The sequence below is a fragment of the Leopardus geoffroyi genome, chromosome B1 (genome assembly GCF_018350155.1).
Source record: "Leopardus geoffroyi isolate Oge1 chromosome B1, O.geoffroyi_Oge1_pat1.0, whole genome shotgun sequence".
Classification (NCBI taxonomy): domain Eukaryota; kingdom Metazoa; phylum Chordata; class Mammalia; order Carnivora; family Felidae; genus Leopardus; species Leopardus geoffroyi.
This window is the reverse complement of record NC_059327.1, coordinates 126,375,743-126,401,558: the sequence shown is the minus strand read 5'-3', so window position 1 is coordinate 126,401,558 and position 25,816 is coordinate 126,375,743. Positions and strand designations below refer to the sequence as shown.

General features: G+C 37.9%; 1 long non-coding RNA gene across 2 annotated transcripts in view; it reads left to right on the top strand.

Annotated features, from left to right (window-relative positions):
• Nucleotides 1-25,816, top strand: part of LOC123595151 — a 258,461-nt gene that overhangs the window by 60,266 nt on the left and 172,379 nt on the right. The gene's annotated exons all lie outside the window — the stretch shown is intronic.

The following is a 25,816-nucleotide window of genomic DNA, read 5'->3' as shown; positions in this document are numbered from 1 at the left end:
GTTTATAAACTGGAACCAATACTTAAGTGTCACTGGATTAACACTTCAGAATTTCATGTTTACACATATATTTCACAACTCTCTTTAATATGCTTTAAAGCTGTCTGAGACTTATTTATGTGTTACACAGCTATAGTGGGTTCCATAATCTATAGCTACTTTCTTTTGAAATTAAATTTATTGCCACAGAAAATTGTGGCGAAAATAAAGCCAAAAGGTGTTGCAATCTTCTAATTGAAAACATGTATTCTGTAACTAGTAAGCATTAGTAAGCACTAAAGAGGTAGGCATTATTTAGCATTTTTGAAGTTTAATACAAAAGTGATTTAAAAATATTATTGGCAAGTTTTCTCAGAATAACTTTATTTAGAATATATACATATATAACAATTTTTTAAACTTAAAACAAATCTAAGCTCTAATCTCAAACAGAACTCATGCGAAAGAGTGAAGGTATGGTTTCAGATAATGTTGGATGGGGTTGCTTCCTGTAAGGATCTTAAAACAGTCAAAATTAATGAGAATTCAGTAAAGTAGCAGTATGCATAAGCTGTTGAAGTCAATTATGTAAAACATTCGAGTACTTACTATGTGCTAGGCATTGTGTGAGGCTGGGCATTATGGATATAGGAATGACCAAGACCTATGTGCTAAATTGTATGGATTTAGTTAGAAGTGTAATAAGGACAAGGCTTATAAATGTTTTCTTCTTGTGGCTGAGTGGAACTGTGTATCAGCAGCTAGTTAAAAACAAAACAAAACCCAAAAACCCATCTGGGTTGCTTTTGGTAGATTCACGTCACACGCATCTATTTAGGTGTTAGGTAAGTGGATCTTCAACCCTCTCTCCTCCCCCTCTCCAACTGATGAGCTACTCTTTTCTGCGTGCTGGTGCGGAGCTCTGTGGTAGCACCTATTTGACTGTGTGGTGATTGCTTATCTGTCTACATTTTTTACTGGACTGTGAGCTCCAAGAGAGCAGAGACCACTTTTATATTTCCAGTTTAGAACTCCCCACCACATTGAGCATATTTAACTGTGTTTGGATACATGGGTAAATTTATAAGTTGGAAGGAAAGGGGGAAATGAGAGAAGGGAGAGGAAAGAGTAAGGAGGAAAATGGATACGGTAGAAGAGAATGAGAAGAGGAAATGTAAGAGAGAACAGGGGATGGCTGGCCACCTCTCTCCAGTCCTCCTCAGATGAGACTAGCTGGAGTCACAGGCAGTGACACATCTGTCCCTGGGGCAGAGGGGAGGGCATGATGGCAGTGGCATTAGAGCCTGCTTTGGGCTGAGGTGAGTTTCTAAGACTTACAGAAACGTCACTTACTGTCGATTCGTACCTAGATGACTAGTGTGGGTGCATTTCAGGAATGGACTTCAAGGTAGGCAGGTAGGGGACCTGTTTTTCCTTTACTTAACGTCCTGAACAGCAGCGTTACCTCATCAGCTACTGAGCCAGTGTGAAGGATACTAATACTTTCTAGACCAGTGTTCTTTCCACAATGCCATGATGACTTCCCTCTCAGCTCAGCTTTGGATGATGATTGCCTTTGGATGGGAAATGATATTCCTAAGATGCGTGCTTTAGATGAAATTATATTTTTGCCTCCTAGTTAAAAAGCATTTGTGTCAAAAAAAGAAATGTTTTCAAGTTAATTTCTGGTATCAACATTGGCAAACTTTTCCACAGGCAGCCCCTGTTTATGCCAAACCACAGGCTTTCCTGTTAACCAGGAACTGTTTGAAATGCTTAGTTCAAATATTTGGAAGTTATATTGTTATTGAGGTTGTGGTGCCTTTTCTCACTCAGCTCACATCCTAAATTCGCCTCACTGAAGAGCAACATAAGGCCTTAAAGAATTCGGAGACAAAGCTACTTTTCAAAATTTGGTTAGAACTAGAGTGGAGTGGGCAAAGGGAAGGGGTCCCTTCCTGCTGACGGGCTGATGGGAGAACTGACATAATGGAAAATCAGCTTTGGTTCCCTTCACGTCCGTGGTCCTCTCCTGAAGGGCTGCCGGGTTCTGGGGTGGATGGTGTGTGAGCTGTGGGGAAGAGTTGGGGGCTGGTTTTTAGACCTGTGCTTTGGGGAGCCAGTGGCCGGAAAGTGATTCGTAGAGCAGCTAGGAGAGGAGAAAGAAATGGCAGTCACAGATGATGAAGAAAAAAATAAAAAGACCTGAGGTTACATACCAAGAGCCCTTTACTGCGTGCACACAGCCCCACTTCTCTTTATGGCAGAGTACTGGCCCTACGTTTATTTCCTGCAGTTGGTTTCTGCCTCAGATATGGAACAGAGAAAAGGTTAGATTTGCATATCTGAGCAGCCTATAGATTGAAGGACAGTGTATCTTAATGTCCTTTTAGTTTTTAAAGTCTCATTTGGTGTTTAAATTTCTTTCAGAATTATAGTGAAGTAAAATCAAATGTATAATTGAGCTCTGAATTCAAGGGTTTAACAGTTTAAACCATTTTTGTTTGGACTTTGATGCATTAATTTAGCACGTACTTAGCCTGATCCTTGCCAGCGTTTTGCCCTGCCTCTGTTCAGGAGGAAACTAAGGAAACCTTCCTCACTATCATTTTTTCCTTCCTCATGAACTTCTCAGTGAGGTTCCTCCCTCCTCTGTGCTGGTATACTGCTCTGGAGTAGCACTTACTTTATGTGCAATGCTAAATTACTCTCCAGTTTCCGTTTTCTACAAAATTTTAGTCATTGAATGTTGTAGGTAGGAGTCCTTGAGTCAGCTAAACTAATGTAAATTGACATTTTATTTCATTGGCTTATCAGAGTAATTTTGCATACAAATGGAAAATTCCAATTCAAACTGACTTGAACAAGAAATGAGTTTATAATCTCTCTCTCTCTTTTATCAGCAAAAATGAGTTTATTCGAGAATTGTAGAAACTTACAAGGCACGATAAGCAGGCTATGGCAAAATCCTAGGCCAGTCTTGGGCTTACAATCTCTGAGGTAGATGTCTAGGTAGGGTGGTGTCAAAGCTGACTGATTCAGACTAGAGGCTCAATGTCATCACAGAGTTTTTGTTTGTTTGTTTTTGTTTTTTGTTTGCTGTTGTTCGTCTGCAGTGTCTGACATTCTGTGTTGGCCTCATCCTCTGACTCTTAGCACCACACTCCACCTTCAGATATGAGAACATTTCCAGAAGAATAGATACCATCTTTTATTATGTCTCTTTCCTAGTATGGAAGGAAGAAACCTTCTTCAGAGGCCCCGCAGCAGTCTTGCCCTGTCTTCTCATTGGCAAGAATTAGGCCACTTGCCTGTTCCTAAACCACCGTTGACAAGGGAAATGGACGATAATGACTGGTTTAGACTTATTTGTGTTGAAATCAGAGCTGCTACCGTAATACATAAATCTGTGTACAAATGTCAGAGTGCTTTGCTGAATATGGAAGCAAAATGGATTTCATTGCATGTGAATGAAAATAGTTCTGTGGGAAAATAAAAAAAAAACAATTGTCAAAAAGACACATTACATTTGTGGAGAATTCAAAAAGAAATACCACAACAAAGGAATTTTTTTCTGGTTTTCTAAACTTCGAAGCCAGGCATGTGATAACATTTGTTATTTGTTTCAGGCCTTTGCATTACGGATATTATTTTTTCCCATGCCATTAGTTACTGGGACAGGATTTAAAAGTTTATTTTTAGTTGTGTAAAAATGAGTTTTAAAATTAGTTACGTGAAAAAAAATGAAATCATATTTTATTTCTTATTTTCTTTGATAAATGAATTGACAGGAAGCAGTACTGAATGTAGAACTTAGGTTTTTGAAGGTACGTTGTGAGGCATAAATGAAATGTCAGTTAAGTAGTTGTGGACTAACTAGAAGTCTTACATTGGATTTTTGGCTGCAGTCTGTTGGTGGTGTAGTTCATAGTTCGGGAGGAATGTTAAGGTTAACTAAGGGTTGAAGGAATATTGCAGATGTTACTCCTCTCAGTCAAGGGCAGTCATTTGCACACCTGTGGCACTGGGCTCTTCTTTCAACATGCGTAAAAACTCACTAGGGGCCAGACTGCTTCCAGATTTACTTCCTGCTTACTTTGTTCTCTTTCCCACTGTGCTTTTCTGCCGTGTCCTTGCTCTCATTTGTTTAAACCTTTTTTGGAGGGAAAGTTGCTCTTGTGGATTTCAGATTTTCTTGTTATATAAAAATTATGGAATCATAGAGGTTCCTATGAACATGTTTTTTCTTTTTCTATTCAATTGCTGTTACCATTAGTAAGGTGATTATAAAGGGAACCTAGTAAATGTATTCTTCGGGGACTTACCAATGGAGAAACATCTGGAAAGTTCTGTACAATAATAAAAATGGAAACAGATGCATAATTGCTACCCTGACTTCTGTCAGAAGTCTCTGTTATTAGTAATTTAGGAAAAATTTTATTCTACCTACCCCCAAGGAAAGGTAAATATATACTCATAATATTGTTGAAACTGAAATGAATAATTTTATTTAGCCTTAAGAGATTTCAGTGAAAGATGTTATATTTCCAAGAGTAACAATTTTGCCAATAAAATAGAGGAATTAAAATACAGTAACTTTGATACGACTTGCCAAACAGATGTAAATTCTTTAACTAAAATAATTTATGGGATTAAAATGTAGCATATTACTGTTTTGAAAATGATATAATTATAAAAATAAGCCCAAAATATTGAATTCTAAAGAAATCTGTGAGTTTTTTAGGAAGTAATTTTTCTGGCATGAAATATGATCTAGTTTAGCTCATTAAATGAGTACTGTTCCTCAAATGGCATTCTGTGTAATAGGTGTTCTCTTTACCCTATCCGCAGTCTCCTGCTGTGTTTCTCCGAGTAGCAAAAGCATCTCCTTTGGTAGGGAAAGTTTTAAGTGGTAGAACCTCTGTTCTTGATATAACACATTATGATTATGTTATATAAGGTTTATATTACCCTTTGGAAATATTGGTGATCCTTTTAAATTAAAGTTTGTATAAAGGATTAAACTCTTTTATTGTTAAAAAATATTCTTTAATGTTTATTTTTTGAGAGAGAGAGAGAGAGAGAGAGAGAGACAGAGAGAGCACGCACGCAGGGCAGAGAGAGAGGGAGACACAGAATCCGAAGCAGGTTCCAGCCTCTGAGCTGTCAGCACAGAGCCCGACGTGGGGCTCAAACTCACCAACTGTGAGATCATGACCTGAGCCAAAGTCCTGAATGAGCCACCCAGGTGCCCCAAGGATTAAACTCTTTTAAACATACTGTTTGTTTCTGTGCTGTTTTCAAATTGCTGCCTCTCAGTCGCTGATCCACTAGTTCAGTAAATACACGTGGAACACCTACACGGTGCCAGTCCCTGGGTTAGGTACCAGAACTGCCAAAAATCTTTTTCCTGATGGGGCTTAAATTCTTTAAATCCTATTAAACATTCACTGATATGTTCATTTAGAATGGACTCTTTTCTTTCATTTTATTTTTCTAGTAATTCATTTTTGCAGTTCTCATGGCAGCCAGCAGTGCTTGGCTTCTAATATAGCAGTATTTGAATGTACCCATCTGTACTGTAACGTGAAAGATTTAAAATATGTATTTCCCATGCAATTTTTGGGATGAAAAGGAGAAAGAGAAAAGTTCCTCCCTAAAGTGAGCAGGATGAGTATGAAAGTTATAGCAAGGCGGTGAAGTGTAATGAGAGACGACTGGAACGTTAGTCAAAAGACATGTCGTCACCCAGTTCCACGAATCGGTGACTCACTTTGCTGCTCCTTTTCTCAGTAAGACAACAGGGTAAGAGTGAAATGCCTCCCGTATCAGCTCCACTCAAGGTGTTTCTAAACACCAGATAAGATCATGTGTGAGAGGATATTTTGACCTGAACATACTTAAAGTCTTTCATTCCATTGTTTTAAGCATTTTATTAGTAAATGTGAACAGATAAGTTGCATTTGTGGCTTTCAGTAATTCAGATTCAGAATGATGTTAAATTATGCATTATATGTAGTTAATTGGATTAATGGTTGAAGCATGGTGTGATCTTGATATTTACTTCACACCAAGAGCTACAAAAGTAGCACGGCCAGAAATGGTGCACGTGATTGGTTGAACTGCCTGATCTGAGATTGAGAGACTGTTTTATTTGGATAGGGATCCTTAGTAAGAAGTTGGATTATTTCCAAGGGCAAAATTATTTTCTGCTAAAATATATTTTAAGGAAACAGCTAAAAAGAGTCAAATGAAGATTTTTTTCAGTGTATTCTACAGAGTATAGTGAGATGTTAATGATTTCTCTCTGATTAAAAGATTCCAGGTTTAAATAGTTTTTTTGTTAAAGTAAAAACAGCTAATTTACTGCAGAACTTTTCAGAGATTTTAATATGTTAATGTGTATAGTGAAATCTTTTAAAAAATATATTAATTTGAGAGAGAGAGGGAGAAAGAAAGAAAGAAAGAGAGAATCTCAGGCAGGCTCCATGCTGACGCAGGGCTCCATCCCATGACCCTGGGATCATGACCTGAACCAAAATCAAGAGTTGGATGCTCAACCAACTAAGCCACCCAAGTGCCCTGGTATAGTGAGATCTTAAGAGGTATACAGAATGTGTAGCATTTTCCAACAGTATTTGAGAATGGATATTTTCCCCTCATGAAACATCTCTTCACAGCACGCTAGGGCGTTAGATGTTGTGTGGTCCCAAGATCAGCAGCATCACCATCACCCGGGCCCCACCCCAAACCTTTTGAAAAAATCAGATTCACTGATGGTGGGGCCCAGCAGTCTGTAGTTTAACAAGCTTTCCAGGTGATTTTGATGCATGTTAGAACCACTGAACTGAGTTCCTGGAACATACTCTGGAAAATAAAAGCTAATGAACTTAAAATACTCCTGCTTTTACAAGAAAGTCACTATTCTTTTCTGAGTAGTGATGTTTAGGTCTCAGGTTGTCATGCAAGGGTGTGTGTGTGTGTATGTGAAAGAATTCATCAAAGGAAAAAAAAAAAAGTAAGTGCATTCTTGCCAAGTAGAATAGGTGTGGTAGAATGTAAAAGGTGTTGAAAGTTAATGATTCAGGATTTAGTAAAAGTGGAGTTGGATTAGCTTTAGATTATGTATCTGACTTTATATACCACACCCTGACTGCTTCAGATTTATGCTTCTGTAAGTTGAAGAAGTGCATACTTGCACATCGTGGATTAGAAAGCACGGTTCCTCAGGATTTTCATTTTCCTAAGGTGCTATGCCTTTATTATTATTATTTTTTAATAAAGCATCATGTTTCTCTCAGTTTATTCTAGCAGGTCGTTAGGTTGCTTTTGATTTCCTTATGATTCTGCTCTTAGGAAATTACCTCGACAGTTACTTCTTGGCTGGATAGTAGGGGCTTGGTAGGCACTGTGCTAAGTGCCGAACATACATACATAGGTACATGCAGTGCTGATCGTCACCGAGCTTCTAATGTCCCGGAAGGTAGAGGCAAGTAAGTACTGCCTAAAGAGTGAAGTGCTCTGGTAAGGAAGTTCAAGATGCTGGGGAAAAGGAGGGGCACACATTCTGGGCCTTGGGAATTAAGGAAAGTTTTTCAGAGGGAATGTAGAATAAAACATTGTGATGTGATTGATGCAGTTTATTATATTGCATGGCGATTAACTTGAAAAATAGTGCAGGAATATTCTATGAATATATTTTTTAAAATGTTTATTTTTGAGAGAGTGCAAGTAGGGGAGGGGCAGAGAGAGAGAGAGCGACAGAGGATCTGAAGTGGGCTCTGAGCTGTCAGCACAGAGCCCAACACGGGACTCGAGCTCACAAACTGTGAGATCATGACCTGAGCCGAGGTCAAGTGTCAGGTGCTTAACCCACTGAGCCACCCAGGCACCTCTGTTTTTAAATATTTCTAAATTTTGGAGGAGAAAACAGTCCTCAGTTTGGAAGCATCTCTTTAAGCTGTAGGCAGTTCATCATGTAGCATAAAATTCAGTGCATTCATCTTTTGTGCATTGAATTGTAGAAAAAACAAAGACTGTAATTATCCTGAATTTTAAAATGCTAGGAAGTGAAACTTAATTACATAAATATGTCATGATGGACTTGTGCAGTCCTGTTCTGATAAATATGTTTAGACTATCATAAGAAAATATTTCTATTAAATAAATTTGCATATTTTTGAGTTATCGTGAATTTCCTTAGAAACCAATAATAAATTATTTGAACATCTTTAAAAGGGAAAATTCTAAATTTAAAGAAAATAGTATTACACATATTTATGACTTCAAACCCTTTTCAGAAATGTTAGTGTGTAAAAACCATGTGTGACTCTACAATTCTATCCATATATGTGTTTGCATCTGTGTGCTTCAGTACATTTTGTATTTGTGAATATAATTATGTCTCTTCAGATGAATAAGCTATTCATACTGTGTCAAAAAAGCTAGACTTGAAATTAAAATTTTAATGTTTAAAATATTTTTGAGTCACTATTAATTACCTATTAATTATCAGCATCATAGGTAGGATTTGATTCTGTATAGTTTATAATTTTAGATTCTTCTTCCTTTCCTTTTAAAAACTTTTTCAGGTACTGTTATTACTGGGGCTTCCTTTTGGAGAATTTACCTCTATATAGAGATTGCCATAATGTCTAAAATAATAGAGGTGGATATTAATGATGTCAATATAAGTGTGAATTACTTTTTTTTAAAATTTACTACTGGAGGTAAATGATCATCTACTCCAGGCACTATTATTATTCCAATTAATTTGAGTCCCTTGAGTCAATAGAGGAAGGTTTATCTGCACCATGGAGCAGAGGACTTATTTATTTGATTAGGTTGGTCTCAAAAATAAAGGAAGTATAAAAGTCATACTGTATGGGTCACATCCTACTCTGCACTTACACCGAGCCCATCATTTAACTTTTCTTTGTGTTGTTAATAGAGGTTTGTCATCTTTAAATGTAGGTACCAGTAGCACCTGCTTCATAGTTTTTTATGAGGATTAAAAAAATTAATACGAAGTCCTTGGAATAGTTCCTAACACATAGTAGATGATCAGTAAATACTAGTAATTATCATGCTTCATTTGACTATCAGTAACCTTTCTCAGGATATAGAAAATATCCTTAACAAGGTCCATAAAATAGTCTTGTTACCTGGCCGCTATCCATTCTCCACACTTTTGGCCCCTACACTTTCCAAACTCCTCATCAAATTTGGGGGATTTTGTACCTGCTTGTTATTTGCTCTCCTAGAATGCTTTCTTCGTCATCTTCCCTTGGCCAACTGATTGTTTTCTCATGCTTCCAATTTGAATTCAAAAGGCACATCCTTAGCCTAGCCTTTGCTGATATTCCCACCAGCCCTCCACACCCCAGGTTACATGCTGTCCCCTGTTACTAGCTATGTTCCATATAGAATTTTACACTTTATAATGATATATCTGGGTTATTTGTTGTCTATTCTGTAGCATGTTACGGACCCAGAAGTGTTCTTTAGGCACAGAAAAAATATGGGGAGTGTGCATGTGAGGGAGTGAGTGAATTATGAATGAATACATTGCCCTGTATACACTTGGGAACTAAGGATATTTGGGTATTATAAACACAGGCACCACGTAATCCTGATCCATGAGATTAGACATCTGTCATTGTTCTTGAAAGTTGAGAAAGTAAATGCTTCACTGTATGCAAGTGTACTTGAGAACTTCCCGTACAGAGTATAATGTTTGGTTTTGGGATGTAAATCTCACCGGCTAGCTGCTTATGGGGCTGCAAGAGGCACAGTTGTGTCCCTGGCTGTGCATCTGCAGGTGAGCACCCCGAGGCAGTTGCTTGCAGGAAGTCATTGAGAATCAGAACAGGTTGGACTCCAAGGCTCCCGCATGAGTCTTACAAGTACAGATTTGTTTCAGGGGACAGACCAGTTCCTTAGGTTGTAATCAAGGTCTGTGTGGATCTTCCTTTTCTCCTGTCACTGTTTTTCCTTATACTTGTCCTACTGTCTCCCTACTCTTAGTATGTTTCTCCTTTCTTTTTCCTGCCTTCCTGCAGCTTCCCTGCAACATTGCACACTGGAAAACCTTTCTTTTTTCTCCCCTTTACCTCCTCTTTGAAGAGCTGAGGGTAACCAACCACCTACCTTTGCAACTCCCAAGATTTTGTGTGAATCTCTGAAGGCCTCTACAGTGAAGGCCTTGGCGGTGAAAACCTGATCAAAATTAAACCCATTTAAAGACGTTAAACTTCTGTTTCACCTGGAGCTTAAGGTTTAGTGTAGGACGTGAAATTCTATCGTGTAGAACCTTATGAACCAGAACCAATAAAATGGCTCACCAGAATGGGTGTGTTTTATACTTTCCAGATCACTGATTATCCAGTACAGAGCGTTCAGCATCACCAGCAGTTTGCAGCCCTTCCACATCTTAACTCAGAAGGGGAAGGGGCAGTGCCTACTTCAGATAGTTTGATGGTGAGGGGAGCTCATCTTCCCACCTGACTGAACCCAACATTTCTTAAGAATGAGGCTGTCATTAAAATCACAGAGGACTCTGTGCTGTTTGTTAGGGTTTTTTGTTTGTTTGTTTTGTTTTTTGTTTTTTGAAAATGGGATATAGGGAATAGGGAATAGCTTTTTCTCACCTTGATGAGGCATTGTCTATTTGACAGGCATTCACTTTTGCAGTTTCCCGGCCTGTTTTGGAAGACATGTGGATTTTATTGGTTGTCTGAGTCCCCTTTGATTATGTAGACACTTGTAAAGATCTTTTTGTAGAGCATTTTAATGTTCCATAGAGCAGTGGGGGTTATCTTTACAGCAGTTTTTAAAATGTAAGACATACTTTGTTGACATTGTTTTTTCGCAGCAGTATGCACACAAGATGTTCAACTACAAAGTTATTCCCTATGCATGCTGACACTTTGCCTGAAATTATTTTCTAAAAGAAATGACTTTTAAAAGTGGAATGATCTTCTAGTGATGTTAACAAGTTTTCAGAATTGCAGTAAATTACATCAGTTGGCAAAATATTTTACATTGTCATAGTGATAATGTCTTCGGTGATTACGGTCAGAAAGATGCAGTAACCTTCTTTTAGATGCCAAGTTATATTGAAGATATTCAAGTATAACTTTTGTAAAACTGTACTATTTCAAGATTTTATCTCCTAATACCTACTAATTATTTAAAAAGCAAGACTACCAACCACTGAAAAGCTATCATGGTTCCTATTGTTGGTAGTTAATTGGGTAGTGATGGAACTTACTGTACATGAAGTCATTTTCAGTAATGTTTCTTGGTATACATTCTAATCTTTGTGGAAATTTTCCATAATGAGTCACTTAAAGGAGATGACCGCTGGAAAAATGGAAGGAGATTATCACCTACATGTGGTCCTTGAGCATGGATAGATGCTTTTTTAGGGGCTTAGTACAACAGAATATAAAAAATATTTAGCAACTTGATTTAAAATAAAATGATTTAATTTACTGGGTGAATAGGATTTTTAGGTTTTTGTACTTGGTACAAAACTGAAAAGCTGTAAAACCAAGCTTTCTCCTTGTTCCTGTCTTCCAACCACTCAGGTGCCCTTCCCAGAGACAATTGCTGTGACCAGATTCTTGTTCTTCTTCCAGAGTGTATGTGTATTTATGTATATTATATATGTGCGTGCATATACACATATCCATGCTATACAACAGTGTATAGAGCATACATACCACATATAACATACGTGTCTTTTAAATACAACTTAGAGTAGCTGTATACACTTTGCTTTCAGTTGACAGTAAGTGTTGTCGGGTATTCCATATTAATACATACAAAGCTGCATAATTCCTTTATTTTTTCTATTAAAAATATTTTTTGAGTGTTCATTTTTTGAGAGAGAGAGAGCGAGCGAGTCGGGGAGGGGTAGAGAAGGAGACACAGAATCCGAAGCAGGTTCCAGGCTCTGAGCTGTCAGCACAGAGCCCAACACGGGGCTGGAACCCACGAACCGTGAGATCATGACCCGAGCCGAAGTCAGATGCTTAAGCCACCCAGGTGCCCTGATTTTTCAATATTTATTTATTTTTGAGAGGGGGGGAGGGAGGGAGGGAGAGAGAGAGAGAGAGAGAGAGAGAGAGAGAGAGAGAAAGAAAGAGAGAGAAAGAGAAAGAAAGAATGAGCAGGGGAGGGGCAGAGAGAGAGGAAGACAGAAGATCTCTAGCAGGCTCTGACCTGTCAGCACAGAGCCTGCTGCGGGGCCCAAACTCACGAACTGCCAGATCGTGACCTGAGCCCCTGAGCTGAAGTGGGATGCTTAACAGACTGAGCCACCTAGGCACCCCTGCATAATTCCTTTAAATGCTGCATATAGTTCTTTTAAGTTCACTGTATGGATATAAAGTGTTTGGGTTTTCCGGTAATTTTTATTCACAGACGACACGTGCATAGAACGGTGGGAACGTCTCCTGGAGCATGGAGACTTTGTACGCCACAGCGCTTGTGCTGATTTCCACGCTCAGTACAGCACGTGGTCACGTCTGTGTCCATAGATGCCACCGGTGGCTGTCTCAGCAAGCTCTTAGACTTTTACGAAGCTGGCAAAGAAAAGATTCTGTCTCTCTGATGTTTGTTTTGCATTTTTCTTAGGAGAGTTCGGTATCTTTTCATATAGAAACTATGTTTGATTTGATTTGATTTTTATTTTTTGGTCAAATCTTCATTTGTGTTGACTGTGACTAGTTTTCATCAGTTGTTCGTCTTTGCTCTTGTTTATTTTTTAGGAGCTTATTATATATTGGGGGAAAATAGCCACCTGTGAGGATTTGGGAATACTTACCAAATTTGTATTTTAATTTGATATATGAGGTTTTTCTTTTGACATAGAAGCATAGGTAACTTTTTTTTTCTTTTCTTTTTTTTTTTTCCATTTACTCTGTGCCAAGCACTCTTTAAAACCCTTTAATTTGTTCTCATTAATTTATTTAATCCTCAAATATTAAAAGTAAAAACCATGAGGAGTTAAGTGCTCAAAATCTCATAGCTAAGTTGAGCTTAGGTAGTTTGAACCAAGGCCCACGTTCTAAACTATTATACTGCTAAAATCTGTTTTTCTTATGGGCCAAAAATGTAATGTTTGTGATAATTTTTCAAAAAATTCTAACTTACACGATTTCTTTGTTTTGAAATGGGACACTGATGATTAGTAGTTATCAATTTTAATTATAGTTTTTTTCCCAAATAGAAATACTGATTTAATACTGTAAAGTAAAATCAACAATTATATGTTCTTACGGTTAGAAAAACATTGTATACTTCAGTTTATATATTTGATGAAAGGAATATTAGGCATGAAAGAAAATGATACTGGGTCACTTGGCTAGCTCAGTCAGAAAAGCATGCAACTCTTGATCTCAGGGTTGTGAGTTTGAGCCTCATGTTGGGTGTAAATATTACTAAAAAATAATAAATAAAAACTTAAAAAAAGAAACTGATATCCGAAAGGTGATGTTTACAAACAGTACGTTTTGATTTATCTTTTTCTGCCTGAAAAAAAATAGGAATACTTATTGTGATTGGATTTTAGGTGAGGTGTAAATGTTGGACTATTAGGAATATTTTTGGCATAGCGGAACCATACGGCAGAATGCGACACATAGATGTGGAGTCATGTTTTTATGGGGTTCCCAACTTCAGAAAGATGGGCAAAAAGGCCACAGGCTATTAAATACCTTAGATCTCTATTATTTTTTTCTGGATAAGCCTATTATTATTATTGTTATTATTGTTATTGTTATTTTAATGTTTATTTATTTTGAGAGAGAGAGAATGTGAGCGAGGGGAGGGGCAGAGAGGGAGACACAGAATCCGAAGCAGGCTCCATGCTCTGAGCTGTCAGCACAGAGCCCAACGTGGGGCTTGAACCCATGAACCGTGAGATCATGACGTGAGCCGAAGTTGGACACTTAACCGACTGAGCCACCCAGGTGCCCTGGGATAATCTTATTATTGACCAAAAGACCTTCTGTGAACAGTTAGTTGTTTTCTGTCTTAAATGTAAAAAAAAAATGTTTAAAAAAAAAAAACACCTGCTTTGTTTTTACATGCTTGCACTTAAAAATTTTTTTGCTATCTCAAAAACAGTATCATTTGCTGTAGGCAAGTTTTCTACTGCGATAGAAATCAGGAAATTGTGTGGGGAGTCACAGAGGCAGGTGGGAAAAGGCTTTGTGGATGAAATGGTACCTGTGCTAAATCTTGAAAGACGAGGAGGAAGCGGCATGACACAAATAAGGAGACACACACACAAGCTGCTATGCATGATGTGTCTGAGAGGCTATGCTGGGGTTTGGTGTGGCCAAAGGGCAGAGAAAACACAAGTAAGAGGTGAAATTGGTTGCCTTGGAACAAGGTCGTGAAATAGAAACATAATGTGAGCGGTGTATATGATTTCAAACTTTTAGTGGAATTTTACGAAAGGTTAAAAAAAAAGACAGTTTATTTTATACAGAAAAGAAGAATTAGATGGGCTTTGGGGCAGAGGTTGTATGATGTGGTTTTATGTATTTATTTTTGATTTGGGAAAGAAGAGACTTAAAAATGCTTTAAGCTATAAGGAAAGATACGGAAGAACAAAATAATTCAAAATGTAGCAGACCAACTGGGGGAGTATAGAGAGAGAGATTGGTCTTGATGGGCAGAAAGGAGAACATTTCCTACGAAACTAGCAGGAGGAGGAGGAGAAGGGCAGATAAAGATCTGTGTCTTGTTGAAAGTTTGGAAGTGTAGGAAGATTAACAACGCATTTTCAAGTATAACTTTTCAGTAACAGAAATGAAACTTTATGTATGAATGCATACCTCTATTCACTTTCCCCCGTTTATAATAATAATTAGTTTTTCATACTGAAGAAATGGGCTAGGGTTCTCAGGTTCATAGTATATAGATGTCAAAAATGGCATGAAAGAAACCAGTGCAGATTCATTTAAATTTTGGTTTGATGATTCAGGACTGACTGCCATAGACAGGGGCTTGGAAGTTTAAGCGAATTCCTAAAGAAAGGGATAGACACAGATTGATGGAAATTCTTAACGTCAAGTACAAAGGAATAGTGAGGGAGAGGAGAAAGAATAGTATGTGGGGTGAGACAGAGGCATTGACTTGAGTAATAGAAAAGATCAATGGGTAATAAAGTCTCTGCTCTTTTTTTCTCAATGTTTTTTCAACTTTTACACAAAAAAATACTATGTTATAGAAAGTGCATCTCAGACTCTCTTAAACAGTGGAAGAAATGCACTGGCTCACAAAATAAAAAAAGGTTCAGGGATATCAGCTTCAGGCAAGGTTTGATCCAGAGGCTCAGGATGTCATTGGGATCCAACTTTGTTTCCTAAAATACTCTGGCCTCTGCCCTGCTCCACATTTGTCATCCCCAGGTGGGATGTCCTCATTGCTTCACATCTTCATTCCGTGTTGTCCAGAGTTACAGCCATGTGCATTTACTCCAGAAATTCTAGTGAGAATGCTAAGACTCGCTCTGATTAGACTGCAGCTAGATTGCAAATTCCATCCCTGGTCCCGCGATTACATGTAGCCCCGTTGGAAACTAGCCCTTACTGGGAAGTAAGAAAACAGACTGATGATACAGTCAGGAGTTCCCACTGGCTAATGGGAAGGGAGAGCAAACACACACCCCTGGGGCCTTGGACAAGTAGCCTGAAGCACAACTTTTAATGTCTCCTGTTTTATATTAAATATTAATTATAATTTTACATTGTCTTCCATGACATGCTTTAGTATAAATCAAAAATTTCCTTAAAATCCTTGAGTAAAATGAATGATTCTAAGCTATTGTTTGACCTGTGTTCAAACCTCCTTTGGTATCAGTAGGTATTTGTAAACAAGTCTTACATAATCCTAAGCTAACAGTCTTCAATGTAAACACACATTTGATGTGGAAAGAGAACACCGAAAGATATTAAATACCGTATTCTAGATCTATTTTAAGCCGTGAAAATATTGTCCATTTTAAGGATAAGTTTTCCACAATTCATCTTTATGTACAACTACATATAATCACTGGAATTAACTCCTTCTTAGGTATTAATAACCATAGTAAAAATATCTGAGGATACTTATTTTAAAAACATGCTTTGTGCTCTGGGTCATTAAGCTTAGTCTCTGAATGTGTGTTGTAGCTATAATTGTGCTGTAGGACATTTTAAAAACCAGAATTGAACTCTTCACCCCAGTTTTCTCTGAGGTAATTATAGGATGAAAAATAACTAAGAAAAAAAATCTATTTATCATCATTAATGAAAGTGTCTCACGGTACTGTTCAATACCTTTTAAATTTAATGATACTTGCACTTTACGCACACACACATACACAAACATAAATACACACTTGTGCTGATCTATTTTTAGGAAATAGAGTTATCCATTTACTCTGATACCTGGATCTTGTATGAGACTTGGATAGTAAAGAAAAACTCTTAATTATTTTCAGGCAGGAATAGGACTTACTATGTGCCAGCCACCGTTTTAATGTTTAAAATATAACCACATTTACTGCTTACATTAACCCTGAGAAAGTCAAGTTCTAGGGTGATTAAATAACTTGCCCAGCCTTATGCATGCAGCTAGTAAAGAGTCAAGCAGGAGAACCCAGGGAACTAGATTCTAGGGATCATGATCTTTACAGTGTTAAATTCTAGTTTTTTTAAATTAATTAAAAAGGAAACTTTTCCAGTTGAATCTAGGGAAGTTTACTGTGAAAGCAGTTTGTGGTGATACCATTCAGAGTCTTTCGTAGTTTGAAAGTGAAGGCCAACCCTGTGTTTGAGTTCTGGCCTCAGAGTGGGCTGTTTCCTGCAAGCTCACATCTGTGCAATACCTTTTGAAGTCATGCTTCACTGGGTCTTTGATGTGTTTCTTCTTCCAGGTTGCTTTCAGGTGTCTAACTTCAAATGAATGGTTAATGGGGCCATTCTTTACCAATAAAATAGAACTAGGGTTCTTTTATCCTTGTTGTTATGTGGGTCATCATATGGTGTATTGTTAGAGAAGTTTATTTTAACTAATCAGAATATTGAATTATAAGGTTCATCTTTTGGTTATTATTTTATGTGCCTGTCCGTTCAGTGATAAATTGGAAACTTCCAAAAAATGTTTTTGGAAGCACCAGCTGCTGTTCAAAAGAAGTGTGGTGAATGAGTTTCATTTTTGTGTTGGTAATCAACAACTGGGTGAAAGCCTTAAGAATTATTTTCTCTCTGAGCCTCATTGAGATGCATGCAACTCACCCTTTTTATTTTGGGGACTGACTTTATGTTTCTGTCAGTTCCATGATGGATTTCCAGTCTTGTTGGGATAGTGAAGAAGGAGCTGGGATTGTAACCCTAAGACCAGAAACTTTGAAGAAATATTAAATATAAACATACCTGTCCATTTTGAATCATTAGTATGATTTGAATAATCACAAATTATTTGAATAATTTCATTGTGGATTGTTTAATTCCACTCATCTTCCTTTGTGGCTTTTTCTTGCCCTGTCCCATTGTCACCCCAGCCCAGCCACCTGTGCTACAGTTATAGGAAACATAAGCTAATTGTAAGGAAAATAGGCTTAGTGAGAGGATTTGGGGGTGGTCCAAAGAAAGAATTGAACAGCAAGGCTTTAGAATTGGAGCCACTTGCCAGTTGACCTATGTCTAGACATCCTTCAAGTGGATGACTTATCTCTGGCCACATTCTCTGTTCACAATTACAGTGTCTGGGAGAAAGTGTGGGAGAGGACCCAAGTTAGTTCCTCACCTGACCCATCTCTGGGACAGAGGGATGGGGTGTACTGTATAGAAGAGCTTGCCTCAGAAGACTGTGGGGATGGGGGTGTTGGCCAGGTCTCTCCCTCTCTGCTGTCCCCTGTCTCTCTCCCTCTGGATTCTCTGCACACTCGCAGGCATAGGCCGTCTAATTTGATACAGGATTTTGCTCTAGGGAAGGAGGATGTGCTGAAAAAAGGAAGAAGTAATGGCTCTGGATTCCAAATCAATTTCATATTGATCGCTGGATAATTCTCAGTGAGACATGTTTTTCAGTAATCAGGAGTGCAAATTGATAAGATTAATGCCTGTGGCTGAGATAATAGTGGGCCAGAATTTAGAAGGCATGTACTTCACCTATGCCCTTCTTTAGAGAAGATCAAGAGAGGAAGAAAGAGGAAGAATTAGATTAGTAATTGTACTGTTCTTTTGGTTTAGCTTCTTGCAAGACTTTTCTGCTGTCACCAATTAAAATATAGCAAAATAGAATGTTAGCACTAAGGGATGAGAGAGAGAAAATCATTGCTGAATGTTGATAATTAGAAATTTTATAAAATAATTTATCACAGATGACAAATTTTTTTAGGGGATTTAACTACATAATTTAAGGAGTAAATGGGTAGAAAGTTATGGGGGAATATTTTTTGTAGGCTCGTTCGCTCTTTCTTTCTCTCTCTCTCTCTATACTTTTTTTTCTTCTTCCCTGAGTGGTTACATGGATTAACTGATATAGTTCATGTCTCCTGCCCTACTCAGTGCTTGGCACATGATAGTTAGAGAAATATTTGGTCCCTTTCATTTCCTTTTAATTCCTGGCTAGATTATAAAATCTTGGAGGGCAGAAAATTGCCTCACTTAACTTTATATCCTGTTCAGAATCTGGTGGTAATTAAGTACCTTGTGAATACTTACAAGTAGTTGTTTATTGATTTTTATTGAAGTATAATTAACATACAGTGTCATATTAGTTTCAGGTGTACAATATAATGATTCAGTTATTCTATACGTTACTCAGTGCTCATCATGGTAATTATACTCTTAACCCCTTTCTCTGTTTCCCCCCACCCACCTTCCCTCTGGCAGCCATCAGTTTGTTCTCTGTATTTAAGAGTCTGTTTTTTGTTTGCTCATTTGTTTTGTTTCTTGCATCGGCATATGACTGAAATCATAGGGTATTTGTTTTTCTCTGACTTACTTCACTTAGCGTTATACCCTCTAGTTCCATTCATGTTGTTGCAAATGACAAGATCTCATGTTTTTTATGGCTCAGTAATATTTCATGTATATGTGCCTCCTCTTTACTCATTCATCTACTAATGGACCCTTGAATTATCTCTGTATCTTGGCTATTTAATATATTTAAACTTATATCTTTTAATAATTTCACTTCAGCCTCAGAAAGTTGTTGAATTTTAAGGCAGTTCATAAATTGTTAAGTTAGAAAAGGTGAGACTGAAAATAAGTAGGAAGTTCTTATTTTAGGAAAGGCTATTTCAAAACTTAGAGGCAGACTCCTATTTGTTTCAATAACAGTCTAAAGTTTCTACTTTATATCCTCTGTTTGAGCTTTATAAAACCAATTTCTTAAAGTTTATTTATTTTGAGGGGGAGAGAGGGAGGTGCAGAGAGAGAGAGAGAGAGAGAGGGAGAGAGAATCCCAAGCACACTCTGCACTAATGGTGTGGAGCCCCGACATAGGGCTTGAACCCACGAACTGTGCGATCATGACCTGAGCTGACATCAAGAGTCAAACACTTAACTGACTGAGCCACCCAGATGCCTCTATAAAAACAATTTTTAATAAAATTCTACTTAGGTATAAGCAAAAAGTTGGGATCTAGTCCATTTACATGAAATTGTAAGAAGAAATACTGAGTGTTATTATCTGGATTTAATAGAAGCCCAGGATATAGGCAAAGGATTTGGAAGAATTATTTCCCTCTAGGAATCTGTGTTTAAATCTTGGTTACTTTATGAAGTATATTAGAAAGTGTCTTGCAAATTGCAGGGGAAGTAAGAATAAAAGTATTTAATATAGTTGAAGTAAAAAAATATATATAGGTGAAGTATTTGGTAAATAAATACACTTCTAGTCTATCTGTCCAAACCTTTCAGGAATTCAAAGAAATGTGAAGATAAATTTCAGTTAAACTCTTTCAGCGAGTCTATGAAAGCCATTTTATTATTTTTTATTATTTAAAAAAAATTAATGTTTATTTATTTTTGACAGAGAGAGACAGAGACAGAGCATGAGCGGGGGAGGGGCAGAGAGAGAGGGAAACACAGAATCAGAAGCAGGCTCCAGGCTCCGAGCTGTCTGCACGGAGCCTGATGCCGGGGCTCGAACTCACAGACCGCGAGATCATGACCTGAGCCGAAGTCGGATGCTCAACCGACTGAGCCACCCAGGCTCCCCTGAAAGCCATTTTAAAGGGGGAATTAAAATTAATTGAACTTCTGTATATAACAATTCTTCATGATTAATTCCCCAAAGGTACCCAATGGGGACAGTTTTCAGTAATGGAAGTACAAAAAAGGGAGAAGATGTTATTTTAAAGAAATAATCACTGCAGTGATTTTCATATATTAAGAGTGAGGTACGTTTTATTTTATTTTGGGAGAAGACAGTCCTGACAGAGTGAAGAACAAAGGGCATATAACTCAAGGCAGCAATGCGACCAGTGTGCTTGAAGACCAGTGAGGAAGCCAGTGAGCCTGGAGTGGACTGATCCAAAGGGAGGGTCCTAAGTGGGTATTCAGAGAGGTGTAACAGATCATGTTCGGGCTTGCAGGCATTCGTAAGGACTTTAGCTTGTATTTTTAGTGATATGGAAAGTCATTGGAATGTTTTAATCAAGTAAGTAACATGAGTTGTCATTGGCTTTAAAAAGATCGTTCTGGCTGCTGCATGGAGAGTAATGTTAGGACAAAAGATAGGACAAGACAGAGACTTGTGGAGTCTATTACAGCAACCCCAGGTGAGCCAGGGTGGCAGTGGTGGAACTGATGAGAAAAAGTAAAATTCAGAATGTATTATAAAGGGAGATGTGGAAGAATTTGAATTATGTGTGGGAGATAAATAGACATCAAGAGAAAGTACAAGGATTTTCCCAGATTAAAGGATGAAGTTCCCATTTATGGGGCCGAGGGAGACTGACATGTGAAAGTGTGGGTGAAACCAGAAGTTCATCTTTGGACATGTTGAGATTTCGATTAAAATGGGTATGTGAGGTGGGGATCTCGGGAAGGGACCTGGCTGGAGATAGAAATTTTGGGTTTCATTAGCATAGAGGTTTTGCCTAAAACCAATAGATGGAATGAGACATTTAGAGATTGAGTGTACATAGAAAAGAAACTTGAAGACTGATCCTAGAGCACTCTGACGTTTAGAAGTTGGGGATGTGAAGAGAGGAACCAGCAAAAGGAGGATTGGGAAATAGTGAGGTAGAAGGGCATTCAGGAGATTATGTGTACCAGGCAGCCATGTGATGAAAATATTTCAAGGAGAAGGAGTTGATAACCTTATTAAATCCTGTTTAAAGTTCAGCAACATATGGGGTGGTCAAGTGATGACCTTGACAGAAGCAGGCGGGAGTTGATGGAAAGCCTGAAGGGTTGGAATTGGAGGTAGCAAGTGTAGACAGTTCTTTTGAGGAAAAAACGAGCTGAGAAATGAATGGTATTTGAAGTAGGAAATGAGTCCAAGAGAAGTTCTTGCTTTTGATTTTTTTTTTTAATGAAAGTAATTCAAGCCTGGGAGTGCTTTAGTGGAGAGATACAAGGCAGGGGACGGGATGGGGTGAGGTGGGGAGAACGGCTGTAGTGCTGTTACTGAGTTAGCCACACAAGATGGGATCTGGTGCCAAGATGGGACTGTGGGGCAGGGAGATGGGTGCTTACGTGAGTGCACAGACTGTTTATTCAGATTGGAGGAAAGGCGGTGGAGCATTGGGGCACAGATGGAATGGGCAGTTAGGTGTGGTGGTGCATAATAAAGTTTTTAGTTATTTATTTAGTTTCTGTGGGCTATGCTAGATAAAAGATTGAAAGGTATAGGAATGAGAAGTGAGGAAGGGCTGGAGAGAGAAAGCAGTCCTAGAAACATAGTAAAAGGTCTTCGGTTACTGGAGTTTTACAGCAGCTGTTGCCTGTCTCAGGGTATATTGTGTTTGTTCTCTTTGTGTTTGTTCTAACCCTTCAGTCAAAACCTATAGTACATAGGGGATTGTCCCCTGGGTTGCTGCTTTTCCTTCCTCTTAGTTCTTGATAACCGTTCCTTCAGGGTCGCCCAGCATCATGAACACAAGGGCTCTTCTGTGCTGCCGACTTTGACCAAAGAGTTGAGGCAATGGTAGGAAATGACAACATAATTCGTCCCATCTTTATTTTGTCTCTTATGTTTCAGAGTGGTTGCTCTTCCTTTTCTGGGCCGTGGATCCCTTTGGTTAATGAGATAGTTTTCAAAATATAAAAAACACTTCTGATATTATATGTGAGTCTTTATTGTGCATGAAATAAGCTCCAGTGGCGGGTCATGTGACTACCTTAATTTCAAAGTAGTTAGTAATGTAAACAGCATTTTTACAGATATCTGTAATAACTGAGATATGATATGAAAATGTTTGTGATTTCCACTGGTGACAAGGTTACCGATATTGGCACTGTGATTTGTTGCCTACCTTCATAATGAAAGGAAATGCTAAACATCCTTTTGCTAGAGGTTTATAGACACAGAGATGAAATCTCTTCCCCATCCAAGCTGTAGCCTGCATTCTGTGTGTTCACCCTCCGTGGGTCTGAGGAAGGGTGCAGGAAGTAGTGCTCCTCTTCTGTCTAAGGCTGACCCCACCATCCACAATCTAGCCTTTTACCCCCATTTTCTCTGAGACTTACTCCAAACAGATATCCCAGATTGCTTTTATATCCTCATCTCTTTTTCTGCTCGTGGGTGTTTCCCTTTTTTCTTGGAATATACTTGCCTTTCCTCTTTCATTTCCTGTGAGAGTAATAGATAGACTTACCTTCCTGGGTGTGGCCAACCCAGTGACTAGCATACTCTCTTTATTTTTTATTTTATTTTTTTTAATGTCTATTTATTTATTTTGAGGAGAGAGAGAGAGAGAGAGAAAGAGAGAGAGAAGCAGAGAGAGAGAGGGAGACAGAATCCCAAGCCAACTCTGCACTCAGCACAGAGCCCGACGTGGGCCTTGAACCCATGAACTGGGACATCATGACCTGAGCTGAAATGAAGATTCAGACACTTAACCAACTGAGCCACCCAGGCGCTCCTAGGACACTCTCTTTAAATATTAACTGCTGTAGCACTCTCAACAATAGCCAAATTATGGAAAGAGCCTAAATGTCCATCAACTGATGAATGGATAAAGAAATTGTGGTTTATATACACAATGTGTGTTTATATACACAATGGAGTACTACGTGGCAATGAGAAAGAATGAAATATGGCCCTTGGTAGCAACGTGGATGGAACTGGAGAGTGTGATGCTAAGTGAAATAAGCCATACAGAGAAAGACAGATACCATATATTTTCACTCTTATGTGGATCCTGAGAAACTTAACAGAAACCCATGGGGGAGGGGAAGGAAAAAAGAAAAAAAAAAGGTTAGAGTGGGAGAGAGCCAAAGCATAAGAGACTCTTAAAAACTGAGAACAAACTGAGGGCTGATGGGGGGTGGGAGGGAGGGGAGGGTGGGTGATGGGTATTGAGGAGGGCACCTGTTGGGATGAGCACTGGGTGTTGTATGGAAACCAATTTGACAATAAATTTCATATATTTAAAAAAAATAAAAACACTTTTGAGGATAGTATTAAAAAATATTAACTGCTGTAGAAGGTGATCACTAAAAGTTTGTTAGATAAATAGATGCTTCTGTTTGGAAATTCACAGACTTTTGTATTAGCAAATATTACAGCTGTCTCTGGCTGGTGAAAGGATGATCCTCATAGGACTAATGAACATAGTGCAAACCCCACTGGTAAACTGGTAGAGTAAGAAAATTCATCTGGCAGTCCATGCAAAAGTTAACATCCTCATAGAGGGATATGCTAGATTTCCATATTTAGATAATTTTGATAAGGACGGTTCAATTGGCACTTGGTCAAACAAGTTCATTGGTTTCCATGAAGTCTGATATGGATGATAATTTAAAATGATTTATAGGGGTGTCTGAGTGGCTCAGTTAAGCATCCAACTCTTGATTTTGGCTCAGGTCATGATCTCACTGTTGGTGAGTTTGAGCCCCGAGTTGGGCTCTGCGTTGATAGCTCAGAGCCTGCTTGGGAGTCTCTCTCTCTCCCCCTCTCTCTGCCCCTTTCCCACTTGTGCTCATGTGCATCCTCTCTCTCAAAAATAAATAAATCTTAAAAAGAAATGATTTATAATTTGCTGAACTTTACGATTTAGTAATATGGTTAGCATAAATTCTTTAAGTTGCATGTTTAAAAATATACTTCTGATTTGAATTTTGCATTAGATTAACATGGACACACAGTATTTTAGATTAAAAGGATAGAATTGAGTGACAATAGAATTTAGTTTTGGGGAAGTATTCAATATTAGTATTAGAACATATTTCTTATATTTAATCTGAATTTACTTTTATTCGATCATTTCCTGAATTAATTTATTTTCCTCATGCAGTAACTGATATTCTTTGAATACATACCTCTAATTTATATAGCGGTTCATCATATTTTATCTTTTAATGTTTATTCTTTTGTTATTTTTCATTAATGGATGGTTACTTGAATTTTTATGTGTGTGTTTACGCAGATACTGAGTCAATTGAGGTAACCTAAAGCTGTCACATTAGTGCTTGGCATATAATAAGCACTCTACAATAAAAGAAGGAGCCACAAACATACATAAACACAAACATTTATTTTCTCCAACTAGATTATAAACTTTGTGTTAATAACTCTGTGAACATGGGATCTTGTTTGTCTTGTACATCTTCTTCTCTCCAGTGCCTAGCACAGCGTCTGGCCTATAGTAGGTTATTAATAAAAATTTGTTGCAGTGGGTCATATAGTTTGGGGACAAAGATGAAGAAAGTAGAGATTATTTCAGTAACTTGTGCTAAGAGTGAACACATTTCCCCCCTCTTACCTATTTATGCACAGTGACATTAGCATTTCTTACAAATACCAAGGGAGTATGGTTCTTACAGGTAGATCAAGTGTAGGGAGGTACAGAATTTAGTCCAGATGCACTGGCATGGCTGTCTTGGTTCTTTTTGGCCATTTTCCATTCTTCCTGGGTATGTGCAGGCCACATCAGTTGGACAGTGTTTTAAATATCATCTGTGGTCTTCAGTGAGTGTTTGGAAGAAAAGTAATTCAAATTAAGCCGAATAGACAAAAATATGTACACACACAGATATATATATATATATATATATATATATATATATATGAACATTACTATGTCTAATTTTAAGCAATGATGGAAATTTTAGCATATATTCAATATAAACCATTTACATGTTGAAGAACTTACATAAATCAGTAAGCTATGTTTTAACATTACTAAAAACAAGGTATCTTAACATTTAAGATGTTGCTTTTTCTAGTTTCAAATGATAGGTGTGGTAATGAAAGTACATTATTTGGCTTTATGATATTTACGTACTTGCAAGTTTAGTTGGTAATTCAAATATTTTACAGGGTCATGAAAATCAGTAGTATTTTCCTCTTGTAATGACAGGCACCATATTAAAATTATCACGTTCCACATGCCTTATTTTTTTGATCATTGTTGTATTTGTCCTCCTTAAAAGAAAGGGCATAGCAGCTACTACACTATATAAAGGTAATTTTATACTTGCCAATTGATCTTCCCTTGGGGGCTACTGTATTTTTTATAAATAGCTTGCTGACTTCGAAGAAACATACTTCTGTTCTTAGGAACTCATCTGGAAAGGGCATTTCTTTGGGGATATGGAGACCATGTGTGGAATTTCAGCTACAGGGAAAATTCTGGGTTTTAGACAAAGAAATA